A 21,009-nucleotide genomic window follows, 5' to 3' on the forward strand; every position below is an offset into this window, starting at 1 on the left:
TATTGAGGGGAGGTTGAACGAAAGTGATTAATCACCTGTAGCTTTTCAATCCTAAATACAAAATTTTGTTTGTGTGTTGAAGTCAACTTTGTTGACCTTATTACATCATTTCTTAGTCTTTGATATACAAATAAAAAAAAATTTTTTTGTATTTAAAAAGAAGTGATTTTCAATGAAAGATAACCAGAAGAAGGAGGGGTTACATAGAACGTGTATACATCCATAAGAGCAATGATTGAACAGGATAAAGCAAGCTGAGCTGCAAACTGTCCAAAATGTAGGAAAAGAGGGAATACACCTTGAGGAGGCCAAGAAGGATACACAGAGGGCTTTCCAAAGTCAGCACCTGTGCAACTATAAGAAAAGGCAAAGCCATAGTCGTGTTTTTCTTGAGGGAAGAAAACAGACATTTGGGACCAAACTAAAATATCTATAAGAATTTTCTTTTTATCCCCCATTACAGCTCTAGTAGTTACTATTTGTTGAATACCTGTCAGACTCTTTGCATATTATGTGAAACCATATGAAATTCCCAATATTTGGTCATTTTGACCTACAAAAATGGCAATTTCATATGGGTTCTACCTAATTCATTATCTCTGATTTGTAATATTAACCTTTCAAGATGGGTATTATTATTCCTATTTACCGACCAAGAAACAGAAAAGCAAAGAGGAAGAGTAGTATGCCTGAAGTCATGGGGGTACCAACAGGTGCCATATTCTGACACTGGGTTTTACAGGCCCCCAAGAATCAACATGAAAGCATCTAAATTACCTACATTAACAAGACTCATAAAGGCCTCTCTATAGTATGGCCTGGAGTTGTCTGGGTTAAACATGTATTAGGCGGAACAGAGAGCTTAAATCATCACGTTTAGCCTATTAAGGTTTGAAACATGTTTTATACCACTAACCAGCTTATCACGCGACCAAATCACTTAACTGTGCTTGTCTTAGCCTTCTGGTCTATTAAAATGCAAGTATTAGACTAAAGGATTGGAAAGGTCCTTTCTTCATCTGCTAAAATTCAGACAACACTTACAAATATAAAAAACAAAATGTTTTGTTTTTGAAACAAATATTTATTTTAAAAATTGCCGTTGTTCTTTGAAAACTATCTAAACACCATAGTAAAGTCTAAAGTAGAAAAAGAAAGTCTCCCCTGATCCCCTAGTCCCACTCCTCAGAGTAAAAAGTAAACTTTGGTGGTCTGTATCCCTCTGAAATTTTGCCAGATCAAGCATGTGACCTGAGCTACTCACTTGGCCTCTCTTTATTTGCAAAATGGGATTATAATGTCTGCTTAGCCACCTCTCAGGGGAAGATGAAATGTATTAAATTAGGTGAAAATGCTTCTACAATGGGTTTTGTGCGAGGCTGTCAGTATCTCACTGCTGGGAGGCACATTTCTCTCTCTGGAGTTGGCAGGATACCCACTGGTTGGGGAGTACAACCCTCTTTCTCTCTGGGTGGGTCTCATCATCAGCAAGCAGCCTCCCTCAATGAGGCAGGACAACAAAAGTTGGGCATCCTTGAGTTAATCAAATGACATTAGAAAAATGGAAATAGCCAGCAGATTATGACTCAGCCAAAGTAAAAATTCTCATAAACCCATCTCTGAATCATGTGTGTATCACTCCTGATAAATCAGACCAGGCAGATACCGATGAGTGCAAGGGCTCCTAGGAGTCACTACATTGCAGCTCTATCTCACTTGTCCCCCCGTCCAAAGGCACAGGCTCTGTGAGTCAGGTGGGCTGTTTGAAAGCTGTCATTTCCTCAGTGCTTCCTGGTCCTCCCTTCCTCGTCCTTACCCCTGGTATTAGAGTTGAGAAGTCAAGAATCAAATGTGCACAGTTATTTAATACTGGAGCTGACAGGGGACCTAGAGGATCATCTGATAACTCACAACCCAGGAACATTAGCTGATGAAAGAACAGCTGAAGTTTCTGCTCCATCAAGAATATGAAAAAAAAAAAAGAATATGAAAGGGTTGGGGTATAGTTGATCTACAATAATTAACATGCATTTAAAATTTACAGTTTGGTAAGTTTTGGGGTATGTATACACCAGTGAAATCATCACCAAAATCAAAATAAGAAACGTTATCTATCACTCCTAAAAGTTTCCTCATGCCTTCTTGTAATTTCTTCCTACTGCTCATCCAGACCCTCTACCAATGATCTGCTTTTTCTAAGTTAGTTTCTATAGATTTCTAAAAATCAGTCTTAATTTTATAGAAATTTTTATAAATGGAATCCTACAGAATATACTTTTCCCTAGATTCTTTCTTTCACCATAATTATTTTGAGATGTACCCATGTTGTATTTATCAATAGTTTATTTCATTTTATTGGTGACTGGTATTCCACTGTATGGAGGTGCCATGATTTGTTTGTTCATTTATTTTGTTGGCGGACATTTGGGCTGTTTCAGTTTTGCTTATTGCAAATAAAGCTGCTATGAACATTCATTTAGCAGGAAAAAAAATACAAAAGGGTTTAAATTAACTACATTAATAAGGCACAAGACTGATATGCAGGATTTATGTCACGAATTGTGTCCCCCAAAAATATGTGTATCAATTTGGCTAGGCCATGATTCCCAGTATTGTGTGCTTGTCCACCATTTTGTCATCTGATGTGATTTTCCTGTGTTGTAAATCCTAGCCTTATGATGTTGAAGAGACGGGATTAGTGGCAGTTATGTTAATGAGGCAGGACTTGATCTACAAGATTAGATTGCGCCTTAAACCAATCTCTTTTGCCATATAAAAGGTGGAATAACTTGCCCTGAGTATCTCAGCTAATAAGGGTCTGCTTGCCTCTTATAGACTATGACCTTTGATCTTGATGAATCTATGAATAACTTTATTGCTTTAGAAAATAAAGAAGTTTGCAAATGACATGACCTGAAAATGTCCTTTCTATAGTATGGTCTCGTTTCCATACGATACTTCCTTGGTAGACAGTCCTAAATTACGCCAACCAAGGAATAATTACTTCTGGCAACTTGTTTACCCAGAGATAAGGCAAACCAAGAGAAGAGCTGCTTTCTTTTAAGCAAGTTTCAGTCTCTCCCTCACTGGAGCAAACCTCAGACCCATCACTGTAGCAGCTGATGCAGGGGTTCCCGTTGCACCTCATTATCAACATGATTTGTTAACCAAGCCCACAGTCACTCCCATCAATAACCACCCATACCCCTTATTTTCACATCACTCATCTGCTCCTTAAAGGAGGCAGGAGGGGAGCCTAATCAGGAAAAGAACAAAATCAGCAAGTGAAATCTGCAGGGGACTTTGTCCTACTTAACCAATCCATCATGAAATTAAAAATGTAAACCTCAAAAGGATTATACATTCCACGAAATTCTATCTGCCCCAAGTTCTACTGATACTCAGAATTACGGTCTTACAAAAAACAAGTTTGGAACATAAACAAATACAATCTCAATACAATCTGGAAAGTTCTCACTCGATAAATTCTCACTTGACTAAAAACCATGGTAGTGGCGTTTCAACCACTGCTTGTCTTCTTGTCATTCTCAAGAGGTTTTGGCAAAAAGAAAAGAAAGCATCAAAATTTAAAGAGACAAAATATATTTCCAAATTGTATTTTCACTTTCAATGACAAGTATAATAATAAATTTAAAGACAATGCGACATACCTGATCCACCACAGCAGATTCAAGAATTGTCAGCACAAAAGAAATTCTTGATCAGAAATGCTAAGACAAAAGTCTAGAACAGTATTCAAATTCACAAAAAAAGACCAGGCTTGCTGGTCTGATGGAGACTGGAGAAACGCCCCCTCCCCCCCCCCGCCCCCAAGACTATGGCCCCTGGACACTGCTAACCCAGAACTGAAACCATTCCTGAAGTCACTTTTAAGACAAAGATTAGACAGGCGTATAAAACAAAAAATAACACAGTGAGGAATGTGCTTCTTAGTTCAATCAAATATATGAGACCAAATGGGCAATTCCTGTCCAAAAGCAAGACAAGAAGGCAGGAAGGGACAGGAACCGGAGGAATGGACACAGGGAACCTGGGGTGGAGAGGGGAAGCTTGCTGTCACATTGTAGGGATTGTGACCAATGTCACAAAACAATATGTGTATAAATTTTTGAATGAGTGCTTAACTTGAGCTATAAACTTTCACCTAACCCTAAAAACCAAATCTGTTTCCATTGAGTCGATTCTGACTTATAGAGACCCTATAGGACAGAGTAGAACTGGCCCATAGTTTCCAAGGAGCAGCTGGTGGATTTGAACCGCCAACCTTTGGTTAGTAGCCAAGCACAAAAAATTAAAAAACTTAAAAAAGAAATGCTAATACAAAGACCACACCAGAATAACATGGAGGAGTTTAAGAAGCCTGGGGTAAATGAATCTAAGCTAAACTCTAACGTCTGCAAATGAAAGTACAAGCCATTCAGCTTTAACAGGCATTGGGGGGTGGGGTGATCTTTACTAATAGTAGTAAATGTAAATACCAAGCAATAGCCCAAGGAAAGTTGAGACCTTGATATTTTTCCTCTCTCACAATATTAGCTTACGGCTTAGCAACAGCCAGGGTGGAGGAGGAAATTCCTCTGTTCACCCCCAGCCCCCATACGCCCCCCCCCCTTTTTTTTCTAAAGAGGACTGTGTACAATGCATTTTTAAAATCCATTGTTGGGGATGAGGGAGTCGCAGATGTTTTTCTCCTGGTTAATAGTGGATTCAATTGCCTTGAAGTCAATGAAGCTCTGGATAGGAAATACCAAGCAGACAAACAGGAATAGAGTAAGTAATGCACAGGCCAGATGATGCACCTCAAATATAAGTTTTAAGATACCTTAAGGCACCCTGATGGTGCAGTGGTTAAGAGCTACTAACAAAAAGGGCAGCAGTTCAAATCCACCAGGTGCTCCTTGGAAACCTAACGGGGCAGTTCTACTCTGTCCTATAGGGTCACTATGAGTTGGAACCGACTCAACCGCAATGGGTAAGGTACCCTTTAATAGAAGAATATTTTATTCAGCCAAACTATGCAATTTTACTTTAACCTTAACTTTAAAAAGCTTTCTTATTTATTAATAGAAAAAATGAAAGTATTTCTATACTTGAAATTAAAATGGTCTAAATATGATGTCCTTAACTGAGAGAACAGCACCATCTAAATGGGCAACGTCATCAGGATTTTTATCACCAAAAGAGAGTAGAACCGGGCATCCACCCTCTCTGATCTGCCTAGAAAGTTGCAGGAGAATGTTAATCTCTTGTGGGTTGGATGAGCATTATCTACTAACGGTCATTCTCCTTCCTCATTTGTATCTTCCCAATGATAAGAAACCCAGGCCACGTTTACTTTTATTATCAATTATCTGGTAAAAACAAATTAAGAGTTTTTTATTTGATAATATGAGAATATCCCAAGCTAGGATGATATATTTGCTAAAGCTATAATAATCTTTTAAGCGAACTCACTTAACTTTAGTGAAGAAAAGTCGGGAAGACAAATTAGGAACCAGGAGTATTTGTAAAAGCGTAACAAATAGGGATAGTAACATTTACGATCATATTAAGAGGATAAGAACAATATATCAAAATAGCCAAGCTGAATGATGTTTCATGGGCAATTTGTGGACCCCAGGCACTCCCTGACTTGCAGATGCATCTTCACATGGCCGTCTTCCCTCTTTGTCTTTCTGTTTCTCTTGCCTTTAAAGGACACCACTCAGATTGGTGCCTGGTATGACCTCATGTTAATTTAACTGATAACATCTTCAGAGACCCCATTTCCAAGCAAGGTTTTGTCACTGGTATCAGTGATTGGGACTCCAATTTACCTTTTTGGTGGACAAAATTCAATTCATAACAGTGTCTTTGAAATGTTACAAGCACCTCTTCCTCTTCCAAAGGCTGGTTCTGTGGAGGGCCCAGTTATCTGGGGCTCTGAGAGCACAAGACAATGATCAGACATCCATCCTTCCCTTATCATGGAGCCAATGTGTCAAAAACAAAGGGGAGGAGGATAGTTTCCATTTGGAATTGCACCAAGCCAAAGTCAATTTGCAAAGGAAACAATATTGGGCAATATAACAACTCAGAATTCCTTTGATGACAGAGATGTGGTAATTAAGAAGCTGCCCCAGTCCTACAGCCAGAGAACTGCCCAGAAAGCAGAGAAAACAGAACTCAACTCATGCCCCTTGCTTTAAGTCACAGTTTTGTGGCCTCCGCTGAGGGCACCATTACCTACCCAGGCTCGTCCTACCAAATGGTCTTCAAGGAATGGACCACTTGGACCCACATTCTGAGCCAATTCACTACGTGGGTGTTTAGGGCCCACTGTGTTGAAGACCTAGGTGGGTCTCAGAGGCCAGACAAGACCCTGTGCTTCTCTCAAGGGAAGACAGGCACATCTCTTAAGGAGCTGAAGGCTGTAAGGCCAAGTGTCACTGGAGGATTCAAGTCTACTTTTTCCCTTTGGCACTCAAAAAAATATTTCCATGAACATTTTTGAGATCATAATAAATATCTTCTCTTTAGGGAACACTGGGCTTCTGTTACGAGTGATGGAAAAATTCGGAACAGTTAAAGATGATGGTTGAACAACATGAGGGACATAATTAATGTCACTGACCTGTACATGTGAGGGTTGTAGAAATGGGAACTGTTTTGTTACCTCTATATTTAAAACCTCTATATTTACTACAATTAAAAAAAAAAAAAAAGTCTTCTCCTTTTACTTTCTCTCCTCCTTAACTAGGGAGCCTGGCTTTTAACTCCTTGCTTCAGGATCCAGTACCAAGGTTTCTCCCAGCTTTTGTAAAAACCCAAAGCCATTGACAGGATTATGGAAGGTGTTCCAGAAAGAGTCCTTTCTCCCCTGGCTCACTGGTGTTTCACTCTGTATCCTGGAAGCTCCTTAGGGAAGTGGAAAGGCTTTAGAGAGGAAGGACTCCGGGCTCCTGGTTTCCTGATTCACCAAGAATTCCCCTGTCCCATCCCATGCCTGGCCTGCATGGGCTTGCAGACAGCCTCACATTTGACCATGCAGACAGAGTGTCAAAAGCAGTGTAGACATATGACTTAAAATCACAGGTAAAATCAAAGGTACCTTTTAAAACCTTAGAGAACTTGGATATAATCACAGGGTGAGTGAGTTTCAAAAGTAACAGAGGTTAAATTGTCTGCACTAGGTTAAAGGCTTGGAGACAAAATTAAGTTAATTTATATAAGTTTTAAAAATGCTGTATTTTTTGCAAGCCTTTGTCAACTGAGGTTCACGGTAAAAGGAAAGGCCAAGGCTAGTTTGTATTAACCAATAAATAGAAAAACATTTAAGAGTCTGTCTGTAAAGCCAGACTACAGGGATTCAAATCCTGGCTTTGCTACTAGCTATATGCTTTTGTCCTAAGCCCCTATGCCTCAGTTTCTTAATCTGTAACAACAACAAAAAATTATAACAATGGTATCCTTCTCAACAGACATGCCCTTTGAATTAGGGCCTGACTTTCAAAAAATATTCGTTTTTCAGGAAGCATCTTAAGCCCACTTTAATCTGAGCATCTGCTCTTAAGAAGACTAAATTCACTGAAGAAATACAGTAATTTTTACTTTTTAAAAGTTACACCCTTCTGAAAGAAGCCCAATCAAAATTTGTGGATGAAAATAGGCTCACGTTCAAGGTTCAAGGTTTTATTTTTTTACACATATTGTATTATGTCTTCCTCTGTTCATACAAACTCTGTCCTTGGTTTGGGTGCATTCTTCATAAAGCCTGAGCAATTGTTGCTTTGTATTTGTTAAGTATTTGTAGTAGACAATTGTGTAACAATTCTTGTTAACATTTCCCAGAAGGCACTGAAAGACATAATTTGTGGCAGAGGGTTTACTGGAATTTGCAAGAGATGATATACAGTATCAAGTCCAAAGGGACCCTTGAGGAGCTCATGAGACTTAGAGGGCGTGGGAGCACAGGGGTGCCTCAGGGTCATAAAGACTCCTGAGGACAAAGATAAGGTCCTTGGGTGGGGGAGGGGGTGCTCAAAAGGTTTATGTTCCTCTACTAACTTAAAGGTTAGTGGTTCAAATCCAGCCAGCAGCACTGCAGAAGAAAGGCCTAGTGATTTGCTTATGAAAGACTACAACCAAGAAAGCCCTATGAAGCAGTTCTACTCTGTAACACATGACATCGCCATGAGTTGGAATCCATTCGATGTCAACTAAAGCAATATGGACGAAGACATACAGAGATGCCCTTTTAAAATGAAGAGGCTATCTGCCCAGGTTAGCTATCAGTTGGAATCGACTCCACAGCACACAACAACCACCCAGGATAAGAATGGTTCATTCAGACAGTTTAAACAAGAAGCTTAACTATATTCAAAATTAAAACTCCTGGGCTGGTCTATTCTCTTTCCTCCTGAGGGGGCAGAGGCAGTTATCTCAGCCCCATTTCTCCAGGGGGAAACATGGCCAGCGGGCATGGCCTTGAGCAATTCATCTCACTTCTGAGCTTCAGTTTCTTCACCTGTAAATGAGAATTATCGCTATCGTATGCCGTTCAGTTGATTCCAACTCAGCAACCCTATAGGACAGTGTAGAACTGCCCATAGTGTTTTTAGGCTGAAATCTCTACTGGTACAGATCACCAGGTTTTTCTCCCATGGAGAGATGAGGTGAGTTCAAACCACCGACCTTTTTGGTCAGCAGCAGACCTTTCAGTTAGAAGCCAAACACCTAACCACTTTGACAGCAGAGCTCCCTGTAAATGGGATCAAAACTACCCAAGTACCACAGCGTTGTTAGAGGCTAAAATAAGACATACCTGGCCCACAGCAGGCATTCAATCAGTGATGATAATAAAAAATTTAGTAGTCTGTCTCTCAGATGTCCCCAATCCCTAGTTTTCTTCCTCTCCTTTATATACCTTTTAAGACTGATACTGAAGGCAAAATTTTTTCTAATACTCATTTCCAATAATTTTCTCCAGACAATTACTAGAAATCAATTACCAGGTGCCCACATTTCCCTTTTTCTGATAAGTGATAATCCTTCATAGCAACAGCTCTCATGTTCTCTGCTCCCTCCAACATTCCCCATAGCTCCCCATCTCCAATTTAAAGCTCTGCGGAGCTGATCAACTGGTCTTCTGGAGAAACACAAGCTTTCCAGCCCTGCAAGATACATTCCGCTATGGCCAGATGCCCAGCGCTCTGGCTTCTTCTGCCCTGGCCCCTGAGTCCGAATGCTGGTCTTGGATGTCTGACATAGCCAGCCAGGCACTCCCCACGCCTCCTTTCATTTCTAAAGCCCCACCTTTCACTTGCAAGGAATATTAAAAGTTATGAAAAGAAGATACACAGATGTTGCAAAGAGGTTTTTCTTCTCCTTGGAACAATCTACCTCACTTATAATCTCCATTAAAAAGTAGCAGAAAATGATTATTATAATACAAAGAATTAAAGAACATAGGGAAACAAAACAGAAGCAAGGAAGAATTTTTTTTTTTTTTTTGGAGCTTGAGAAAATGAAAAGCAGGTTTAATCAGAGTAAAACAAGATAGTCATTGGAGATGTTTGTGGCAATTCTGAAGGAGACTCTCAAAACTGGAGATGAATGACAGGAGCTCTTTAATGGATATAATTTTACCTCAAACGCTTTTTTTAAAAAATATACAAAGGGCATACTGGTTTCACTTCCCAATCTTAATTTAGGTTGATGTTCAGGTCAGAAAAGGAAGAAAGAAACAATTCATGTATAAATTTTTGAATGAGAAACTAATTTGCTCTGTAAACTTTCACCTGATGTTCAGGTCAGAAAAGGAAGAAAGAAATAATTCATGTATAAATTTTTGAACGAGAAACTCATTTGCTCTGTAAACTTTCACCTAAAGCACAATTAAAAAAAAAAAGAAGAAGAACTAGAAGAAGAGAAAGAAAAACAAAAGGTAAAAAGGAAGGAGAGAGGCAGAGTAGATGGAGGGGCACCAGTCCAGATGTTCTGGGCAAGAATTTGAAGAGAAAGGAAAGGAAGAAGGCAGGGAGAGCTGCATCTATTAGTGAAGTGCCTGCAGCATGATGGAATTAAAGGAGCTGAGTGAGAAAAGGGAAGAGCAAGGATGCCAGGGGGCGAGGAGGAAGAGGTGGTCGAATGAGGCAATGGCTCCATTGACCAGTCTTCCATTCCCTTCCTTTCCTCCCCCAACCTCCAGGTGGCACAGTTGACCTGGCATAGATTGTTTGGGAGCTGAAAGGTAGGACAGAACCCTGGGTGAGTTTTAGAAGTAAAGCAAAGAAATAAAAGTCATTATTGCCAGGCAGGATTGGGGGCAATGTCACCTTTGAGTACCCCCAGTGATGGGCATCCAGCACATGTTTAGAAACCATACCACAGCTTCCTTGGTACCATATCAAGACACTCTCAAAAGTCTAAATAAAATCTCTCATGCTGCAATTTAAGCTCTTTTTCTCTTTGGAAGTCCCCCCAAAAAGATCCAAATTTGCATAGCACTCTCTAGGCCGTGGCTTTTTTTGGTATTTAAGATACGCCTCCTAGAGGTTTGCATACATCTGAAGCTACAAAAACATACCTAAAAAAAAAAAAAAAGTACAGGAACCTCAAGATCAAAGTATCCCTGGGAATTACAGGGAATTCCCTACAAGAGAAAAATTGGAGGGGGAAGAATTTCTTCCCTTTTCAATCATCTATTTTACATCCTCTCTGCTGGTCACGGAGCCCTGGTGCTACAATGGTTAAGAGCTTGGCTGCTAACCCAAAGGTGGGCAGTTGGAATCTACCAGCAACTCCTTGGAAACCCTATAGGGCAGTTCTACTCTGTCCTGTAGGGTCACCATGAGTCGAATCGACTCAATGGCAACGGGTTTGGTTTTCTTTGGTTTATGCTGGTCACAGCATAACATCTGTCATTCTTTTGGAGGTCATAAATTATTTTGATAAGGAAATGTATGATAAAAAGAATATTTAAAAACAATATAAGCATTGTGATCTCATGCAAAAGCAATGCCTCCTCCTCCCAGGCCCATCTTTGTGCTGCATTTAACACTAATTTGAACTTTTCTGTAAAGGAAAACTGATCCCAAACAGGAATAATTACAAGCATTTTGAATATGAGCTAAGTTTCCAATACAGTTTATTCCTTTTCCTCCCAAAATGAATGAGTTCTACTAATCTGTGACTGCATCAGATAAAGTGTTCTCAGGTAAAATACTAATTTTCCAAGTTAAATATAATTGTGGAATCACATAGTACTTGACACACAGGCGCTTGATCTTAATTCATAAGTAGAGAGAACATTTAACTTCAGGGTTGTGAAGTACTCAAATTTCCTAGAATATTAACTAAGATTTATTCCTTTGAGAAAATCACCCCCGTCCCCAATCAAAGGGGCTAAATAACGGTGTCTTTCTGTTTGTCACCTGAATCGCAAAAAAGAGTACACGGGGCATAGCTCCAAAGTAATTTTCTGCATTATTCCACTGTAGAAATGATGTCATCATACTGTAAGCTGCCGCAGTCTGCCACCTGGTAGAGGGGCTCAAAGCAGTCAGTAAACCGCAGCCAGGAAAACGTGGTTTAGCCTTCACACCTTCTACACACGCTTCACCCAGGTGCTGGTTCAGGGGGGCCCTGGCAGAGATCTGCGTTAGTAGCTAAAGTCAGGCAACTGCCTCAGGAATGGGACTTGACATTGATCTCTTGGGCAGGTCCATTCTCTGCTAAAGGAAGAACTGGTTCAGTCCTAGGCCCATTAAAAAAAAGAAAAAGAAACAATACTGCAGTCGAGTCGATTCCAACTCATAGTGACCCTAAAGGACAGAGTAGAACTGCTCCACAGGGTTTCCAAGGAGCACCTGGTGGATTCGAACTGCAAACCTTTTGGTTAGCAGCCAAGCTCTTAACCACTAGGCCACCAGTGTTTCCTAGGCCCATAAGTTTACCATAAAACCCTGGGAAGTCAGAAGAGAGAGATCGAATGGCCATCTAAGGGACTGCCCTTGTCCGAGAATTTGGTGTGGTGCGGGAGGCAGGTTTGTGCATATACTCTTCTAAGCAAAGGTATACAAACCTAGAAGCCTTGGCAACATTCTCCTCTAAACCCTGTGTCCAACCACCCCAGGGCGCTCTAAGCATTGTGGGGAAACTTCTGGATCATCCCCCTCTGACAACCCAAGACTGCTGGTGCAGCACCGTTTATCCTTACTCTGCACAATGATAATCGTTTGTTTTCGAGGCCTCCCTGCTAATGCACATGCAAAGTAATGAAACACGTATTACATTGTCTGAGGATAGGTAAATATTTCTGGACCTATCTTTATATATTGACTCAATTTCTCACCAATCATCTGGAGTTTGGGGCTCTACAGGGCAGAAAGCTCACACACCCATTAAAAAAGCTCCAGGATTACCTCTGGAGTCTAGGAATCAAATCACTCAAGTCCAAAGGCAGGAAAATCAGGATTTATCACCTTAAGAATTTAACTGGGAACCTAGTCCAGGGCATGTTTCCTTATTTCTCAGATTAGCGACAGGACTGCACATTTTGGGTAGTAGGAGGTACTCATGGGTCTACTACAGGTTCGTGCTCTATGGTAACAATTCTCAAGCTTCATTTTGGCATCATCAGGAGAGAAGATTCCAGGGCTCCTCCCAAATGTTTGATCTTGTCAGCCTGTGCCAGGGCCCAGGAATCTCTACATGGATACTGGAATGATTGGACCAGACTTCCAAATATACTGCCCAAGTGAACAAGGCAGATTCCTGGGAAATTGGGTCTTCAGGCAGGGCTGAGATCCTTATACAGAGTATAGGCACTGGATAGTCCAGAGACCAGAGCTGGTTAACCCCAATTTTGTAGATGTTTTTGATGGGGATTTCCCTCCAGAGGACAGGCTGAAAATAAAGTTTTTCACAAAGGCATCACAAACTGGGTAATGTGCTACAATTTTCTGCTTCCTAAATCATGTTGCTTGTTAATCCCCAGATAATTTTTCTAATGGATTTACTTCCTTAAACATATAGGATCATTCTAGTCCTGGATCCCAGTCCTGGCACTGTGCTACCCAATCCTGCCACTTGTTGGACAGAAGTTTGGACCAAGAGCTGAGGATACACTTTATGTGTCTGTTTAATGATTTGTAGCACTTAAGAATTAACTCAATGTTTCTGGTATATCCACCTCACCACGGTTGCTATGTAAAATCCACCCAATCAGCAAACTCTACTATAAATCCGTGAAAACAAGTTAAATGATAAGACAAAAGGACTAGGTTAACGAGATTTCTCAGACTCTTCTGGTTAATTTCCTGAAAAGCTTTTTTATTTTAACCCTGATTACAAATCTTTACTTAATGTATTACTCTACTTTCCTGCCTTAGTAAATAGTAAACTCATTAGAGTTTGTAAAGAATCTTGCAGTGGTTCTGGAGTCCATTTGATGGAAGCTTTGTCATCTCATCCCCATCCCTGTCTTCTGCTTGCATAAGGACACCAGCAGCATTCTGCCTCCAGAGGCCACCTCCACTTGCATGGTCCATTCAGCTACTCTGAGCCTGTCACCCAGATGAGAACAAATTCTAGTTACATGGCTCTTGATCCCACCTATGTGACCCTACTCAAATGTGTCCTACTAAAGCGTAGTAGCACTGGGGCTCATAAATGAGAATAAGAATCCTAAAGGGAAAAATAGCTATATGGGGCCCAAGGATACCCTCGGTCCCTTCCCACATGCTCTCTGTCCTCTACTGTACCTCCTCAATCTCAGAATTCAACTCAACAGAAAAAAAAGAACCCCTCTCTGAAACCTAGAGAAAGCACCTCACGTTTTCTCGTAAGAAAGCAAGATCCTGAGTAACTCATTTTTCTGGTACTCAATTTTCAAAAGAGTAGCAAATAACAAATAAAATTTTTATTAGGGATTTTAGTTTTCTAAAAAGCCAGCCTCCAGAATCTGTCCCTGGAGTAGGTCCACAACTTTACTTCAACACACTGTGACTACAGGATTCTAAACTATTAATGAGAAGACAACAGTATATTTACCACACTAAACTCACCAGGACAAGAAGGCAGGTTACTCATTCACTACATCTTAGAAACACTTTCATTAAACAAAAGTCAAAATAAAACAAAAAACTTAGGTTTAAACTCAGTTATTAGGTTGTTTAGCATACTCCATTCCTTACGTATTCTAGTTAATGAACTATTTAAAATCACAGGTGTAAACTCCATTTTTTCTTTCAGCAAAATGGTGGTTTTTTCTTTAAGAATACAGGTGGTTACAACTTTCCCATATAATATACTCCCGAAAAATGTATTTGAAAAGCAAATGTCTAAAACTTAAACTGTTATACATTCTTAGAAAGTATTTTCTTACAAACAACTAAAAAACATATCCAAACCAAAACCAAACCCATTCCCATCGAGTCGATTCCGAATCATAGCAACCCCATGGGACAAAGTAGAGCTGTCTCATAGGGAAGGGGCAGCTGGTGGATCTGAACTGCCAACCTTTTGGTAGCAGCCGTAGCTCTTAACCACTGCACCACTGGGGCTCCAAAAACCATATAAATCCCCCACATCATGGTCCATGGCTGTACTGCTTCCCTCAGGCCTAAATCTCCCAAGTGCTATAGGGTGAGGCTGGTGACAAGGAAGAGTGTGTGTAAAGCTTAAACTTGTTTAACTTCATGGAAAACTTGCCTCTGGGTGTTGTGTTTGCATAGTGTAAAGAAAATAATGTAACTGGCAAAACTTACTAAAATTATGTAACCTGATAAATACACTAACCAATTACTTCAGATTTCCAATAGCTGGCGCAGGATCCCTGATATCGATAATCTAAGCAGAGAGTGACTCCTGTGTTTCTCAAACAGCCTTTCCGGAGGTTAATTCAAGACAGACCATCAATTCCAGCAAAGTTGAGAAATGTATAAAAATTCAAGAGCGGAACTAAACACTACTCCCTTTGTAATGGTCGGTATGCTCCTGTTCCAACTATTAAATCCCTCAACGCTACCTCCATCCAAATTCATTTCCATCTTTATTGGAAATATTGCTCATTATCCTAAAACACAGAGCCTAGTCATGAGTTGGAATCGACTCAACAGCAACAGGTTGTTTGGTTTTTGGATTTTTTAGTCATGACAATTGTGAGAGAAATCTGGGACATGGGTGTTTTAAAGGTCCACCAACTCTACAGAAACACTATCTGGACAACAGTTATAACTACGAAGTCCAAGCTACTAACGTTTTTTAAAGTAACATTTAGTATGTTGTTGTGTGCCATCAAGTCAATTCCAACTCAGTGCTCCGACTAATGGTGACCCTATAGGACAGCGCAGAACTGCCCCACAGGGTTTTCTAGGTGGTAAATCTTTCCGGGAGCAGATCACCAGGTCTTTCCTGCCAGGGAGTTGCTGGTGGGTTAGCAGCCGAGAGCTTAACCATTGTGCCACCGGGACATCTTCACATTTAGAATACTAGTTCTATAATAAAATATTGAAAGTTTGAGAAATAAAACTAGTGGAGCATTTTCACCTAATGTGATAACTAAGTGAAGATAGCCTACTTCATCTTATTAGCTAGATATCCTGAGGCTACTGAGTCAGATAAGTCCCTTGTGAAAGTGAAATAAATTCTGACAACACTACCCTGAACTCTGCAGGCAGGAAGCCCGGCCAACAGTCATGCCAGAGCTATGAGATAACGGGTATTTCAAAATGTTTGTCCCTTCTCAAAGCCCAGCCATCCCTCTCACCCTAGCCCTAAGCATCCCAGAAAGAAACTGAAATGAACTCCCCTGCCGGTGCAAAGCTTTCATCCTGAAACATCTCAGCACCCAACTGCAGTCTGTAGGGAAAGCGATTTCAAGACTCAAGCAACATTATTTGTGTTCTTCCTGGCTCATGACTGATTTTATTGGTATAGCCCAAAATAATTACTGTGCCCATGTGATTCTCAGTGTGCCCACTCAAAGGAGAAGATGCCCTTTAAACAAAGGTCCAAGGGTCAAAACTGGGGAGGAGAGAGCTGCCAGCAGATAGCAGTTCTGAAAGTACCTTCGGGCAAGTCTTAATTTTTTTCTTTTAATTGTACTTTAGATGAAGGTTTACAGAACAAACTAGCTTCTCATTAAACAGTACATATACTGTTTTACAGCATGTCAACACTCTCCCTCCTCGACCTTGGGTTCCCCATTACCAGCTTTCCTGTCCCCTCCTGCCTTCTAGTCCTCGCTGCTGGGCTGCTGTGCCCATGTAGTTTCCTTTTGTTTTATGGGCCTGTGTAATCTTTGGCTAAAGGGTGAACCTCAGGAGTGACTACAGTACTGAGCTAAAAGGGTGTCCAGGGACTATACTCTCAGGGCTTTTCCAGTCTCTGTCAGCCCAGTCTGTTTTGTCTCTGTGTGTTTATGTGTTAGAATTTTGTTCTACATTTTTCTCCAGCTCCGTCCGGAACCCTGTATTGTGATTCCTGTCAGAGCAGTCAGTGCTGGTAGCCTGGCACCATCTTGTTGTGTTGGATTCAGTCTGGTGGAGGCTGTGGTAGTTGTGGTCCATTAATCCTTTGGACTAATCTTTCCCTTGTGTGGGTTTCTTCATTCTCTCTTGCTCCAGATAGAGTAAGACCAGTGGAGTACCTTAGGTGGCCGCTCATAAGCTTGGGCAAGTCTTAATTCTTAAAAGACTTGATGTTTAAAGGAATCCAGTAAGCTCCTTACTGGATGTACTTCATTTCTAGGCATGTTACTTATCAAATTTTACTGATCAAGACTGGGGAGACTGTCAGATTGGGAGAAAGAGGGGTGTTTAAATTTGGAATATTTCTCCAGAAGAAAATGTGAGGCTCCCTTTAATCAGAACAAAGACAAGGAAACAAATCCCCTTGGATAACAATGGTAAGTGGTGGGTTTGTGCTTATTGAGGCTCCAGGAGACAGAGAACACGTGTTTGGACTGAAGGGAGCTTCCTAAGTAAAAGAACTAAAAAAAACTAGGGAACTTAAATTCCCAGACTCAAAGATATAGAGAGAGAGATGTAGGTGCGTGTGTGCAGTCCCTTTTCAAAGGTAAATAAACACATTTAGGAGGGAAAAAAGGAGGCTTTTCCCAGATTACTGGCTCTGCACTTAAAACTGTTCCAGGGTAGGGTACGAATTCGCAGTCTAACCACACTGCCTATTAGAACCAAACCATCACTATCTGAGGCGGGAAACTTGCTATTCACCTCCTTCTTAGATCCCCTCTTTTTGCGAGTGGTAGGGGAATCCCAGGGTTGGCAGGCATCTTGCGTCAGGATAGGAGAAATCAGTAACCTGGCCGCCAGTCCTGCTCACACCAGTCCTGCTCGCCGCCTCCCTCCTCATTGCACAAGGAACGGCCCTTTACCTTCAGCTCTCACCCGACCACCAGCGCCACTCGCTCCCCTCCGCGGGCTCCCAGGCTCCCGTTCTCATGGGCTTCGTCTCGGTCCCCTCTCGTTCACTCGGCTTCTGAGTTTTTCGGCGCTGCCAGTGTCTCCTAGCTCTCATCCCTGCCGGCCCGCTGCCCGTACGAGCATTACTGGCACATATTGCTCAGCGCTTACCACCGTGGCGCGCCCCTTCGATCCCCAAAAGTGTCCCCACAAAGGGCCCAAAGAGACCTACCGCCAGCTTTATCTCGGATAAAACACCAGTCCTAACGGCTGGGGCCCCAGCCTCAGATCAAACTTCTGGCTTAGCTGCGACCCGGACCACCCTCTCCCGGCACGGAAAGAGCTGCTCCCTCCTCAGGCATCGCCTCCCGGGCTCAGTGCTCCGAATCCCAGTCCTAAAACGCCCCGCTGGCCGGAAACCGGCCCTCTCCCGCGCATGCCCTCCGAAAACGGCCTCAGTGCTGCTATCCGAGGAGGCAGGACCCTGCGCCTGCCTCGCTAGCTGGAACCGGTTTTTTTTTTTTTTTAAACATATATAAGTGATTAAGTCTGCAATAAAGCAGTCACAGGCTTGACCACCTCCCCCAAACCTAAGAATTCAAATCCACACGCCCACAGCCCTTCCAAGCCAGGCCACCTCCTCACACACGCTCAGCTCGGCAACGACGTTAAAAAGCCGTCCAAAGCCCGCGGTGCTTCTCCAGTCCCTCTCCGGCCACCGCATCCCCACGCCCGAGGCCCCAGCTTCAGGAGGGCGCCGCGGGGACTAGGTGTACGGGGTCATCGCGCTCCGGCTTGGACACCCACCTCTGGGTGCCCGCTCCTGGGAAGCAGTCCTCTCGCTCCGCTCCAGTGTGGCGGGTCGCTGCCTCTTCCTTGGAGTGCCCGTGGAGGTTCCAGAGAATCTCGCGCAACTGCCCCGGACTGGGGCGAGCGTATCTGCCGGGAGCAGCGACCGCTGGGCGAGCTGGAGGGCGGGGAGCGCGGCCCTCCCGTTCCCCGGCGCCCGCCCCTTCCCCGCCCAGCTCCGGACGCCCGGCGCCCGCGGCCACCCCTCCCCTTCTCCTTCCTTCCCCACCCACTTACACCTTCTTCCCTCTGCGGCTTCGGCGGAATCTCTGCACAAACCAAAAAAAAAAAAAAAATGATTGAATGGATTGATTGGCTAGAAGGACGCAAGGATACGGCGATGCGAAGCCGTGAATTTCCTCAGTGGGGAGAGTGTTCCGCGTCTGGGGACGTGGACATGTGTTCGCGCGCTGGTGGGTGTGTCGGCGTGTGTGTATGTGGGGGACGTGTGTCGGGGTATACATATGTGTTTATGAGTGTACGTGGAAGGGGGTGCACGTGTGCGAGCACAGGTCAAGAGCTGCTGAGTTCCTACCCGAGAAGGCAGCGAGACCGTCATCCCTCACCCAGCAGCACGACTGTCTCTCGGGTAAGAAAGGTCACTGGGAAGGGTTGGAAAGTACGTATTTGTGGCACATATTTTGGGGCTCTATCTGAAAGCCCCTGATGTGGTCTAGGGACTGAGGAGGGGACAGGGACGCTTTCAGCTCTCTGGCTAGTCAAAGCTTCATGCTGCTCTCCTGGTTGTGGCTGCCAGTGGCCTAGTGTCAACGCGCTCGCGTGTGTTAACAAAAGCCAGCAGTGGAGAAGGAGGCAGCTGATACACAGCTTGAGCTCAGTTAGGCGGGTGGCCAGCCATCCCCTACTCCTGAGCTGTCTGAAATTTCAGTCCGTCACCCCTCCCCCACTATGAATATTTAAATAATGTTAATGACCCTTTGAAAATGGACCGTCTAGAAATCCTGAGAGACTACACACACAGGCACACCACAGAAAACAGCCTTTGCCTTACTTCACTTTGGGACACGCTGGTTTCCAGGGAATATAATATAAAGTCAGATTTCTTGAATTCAGCTTTTAGGCATGACCAGGGTTTTCATTTTCCAAGTGATAGAGTCTGTCTCTCCAGCTTTGGAAGTGGAGCCCCTTGCTCTCCCCCGTGAGTTTTCATCTTAGGTTGGCCTGCTTTTTTCTGAACTCCTGGACAAGGCCCTGGGGTTCTCTTCTGGGAGTCAATTCCGCAGGACAAACATAGCCGGGAAAGACAACTGCAGGTTTTGATTCTTCTTTCCTAACCCACAAAGGTCTCTGATTTCCAATGCAAGGAAATGATACAACACTGAGAAGTGTTGAAGAAAGTTCAGTCAGTTATTATGCATTAAATGGTGCCCTCCAAAGAAGGAACCCCTTTTCTGCCTTGAGCTTACTCACACTTTTATACACAAATGGACACAAAATCTATAATAGAGACAACAGTTGCTCTCCTCAGGGTTCCAAAACGTCCGTATAAAAAAAACCCACTGCCGTCGAGTTGATTCCGGCTCATACTGACCCTATAGCGACCCTATAGGACAGAGCAGAACTGCCCCACAGAGTTTCCAAGGAGTGCTTGGTGGATTCGACCTGCCGACCTCTTGGTTAAGAGCGGTAACACTTAACCACTACGCCACCAGGGTTTCCAAAAAATGTCAATAGGCACCTCTTTCTTGGCATTTAGGAATTGTTTCCCCATCCTTAGGCTACTGAATTTCAATAGAAGTTACTGCTAGTGGCCAGAAATTCCACAGCTGCAGCCAGAAGTCAGTTTCCTCCCTCCCGCCCTTCCTTGTTTAAGTCCTTTCTCCCTCCCTTTCTCTTGGTTCCACTTGTCACTGGCACATAAGGAGTTAAATATTTGGGTGCCCTACATGCCGATCTATTTTTAACATTTTATTATCCTGTGAAAAACTCACATTGAAATAAGCATGTTTGGAAATCGGAGTTATTTATTTATATAGACCACAGACCCTCCAAGGAATGAGTCTAAAATTACAGCACAAGTGAGATTTTAGAAACAACATTATGGCAGGTACTTCATCACTCTTAATTCATATATTCTTAAATTAGAATAGTGTAAAAATTACAAATCAAAATTTGTTTCACTATTTGAAAGAGTAAAGCAAGTCATACCGACTGTATTCTGAATTACATCTTACTAAAGCAATATCAATGTTTCATTAATATTGAAGTTCTGGAATGTTTTAGAAAAATGTTGGGAATATTAATTTAGGAAAAATGCGTGCTCAATAGGCATCAATTTGCAAGAACATTTCCTTCTATCTTTTAAGGTACACAAAGAGGTAAAAAATGGTAGCCATGATTAAATTAAAAATGTTTTAAATATAAAGGGTTTGGTACATACCAGTTGCTCATAAATGCTTGTTTAATTTGTTTAATGAAATCAGTGTAAGGGTGTGAATGTCTGCATTGAAAGTAAAAACTATTTTTAATTAACATGTTCTCATTTGTTTTTTTCTAGACCAATTGTTTTCAAGTAAGAGTGATTTTGTTCCCTCTCTCCCTGGCCCCCCAGGGTTGATATGAGTTGAAATCAACTCAACAGCAATGGGTTTAGTTTTGGGTTTTTTTTAGGGGGCCATTTGGTAATGTATATTTCTGTCACTAGAGCCAGAGTGCTACAGAATCTAGTGGGTAGAGCTCAGGAATGCTACTAAACCTCCTGCAATGCACA

General features: G+C 42.4%; 1 protein-coding gene across 3 annotated transcripts in view; it reads right to left on the minus strand.

Moving 5' to 3' along the window:
- The window catches only part of PALM2AKAP2 (PALM2 and AKAP2 fusion), a 401,677-nt gene that overhangs the window by 105,108 nt on the left and 275,560 nt on the right, over window positions 1–21,009 (minus strand). Inside the window, exon 1 of one of the 3 annotated variants that reach the window (XM_010587765.3) lies at window positions 18,237–18,397. The exons of the other annotated variants lie outside the window; for them this stretch is intronic. The gene's annotated coding sequence lies outside the window, so the exon portion shown is untranslated. Of the gene's footprint in view, window positions 1–18,236; window positions 18,398–21,009 lie in introns of those variants that run through there. 3 annotated transcript variants of the gene reach the window in all.

The sequence above is a fragment of the Loxodonta africana genome, chromosome 9 (assembly GCF_030014295.1).
Source record: "Loxodonta africana isolate mLoxAfr1 chromosome 9, mLoxAfr1.hap2, whole genome shotgun sequence".
Taxonomy (NCBI): Eukaryota; Metazoa; Chordata; class Mammalia; order Proboscidea; family Elephantidae; genus Loxodonta; species Loxodonta africana.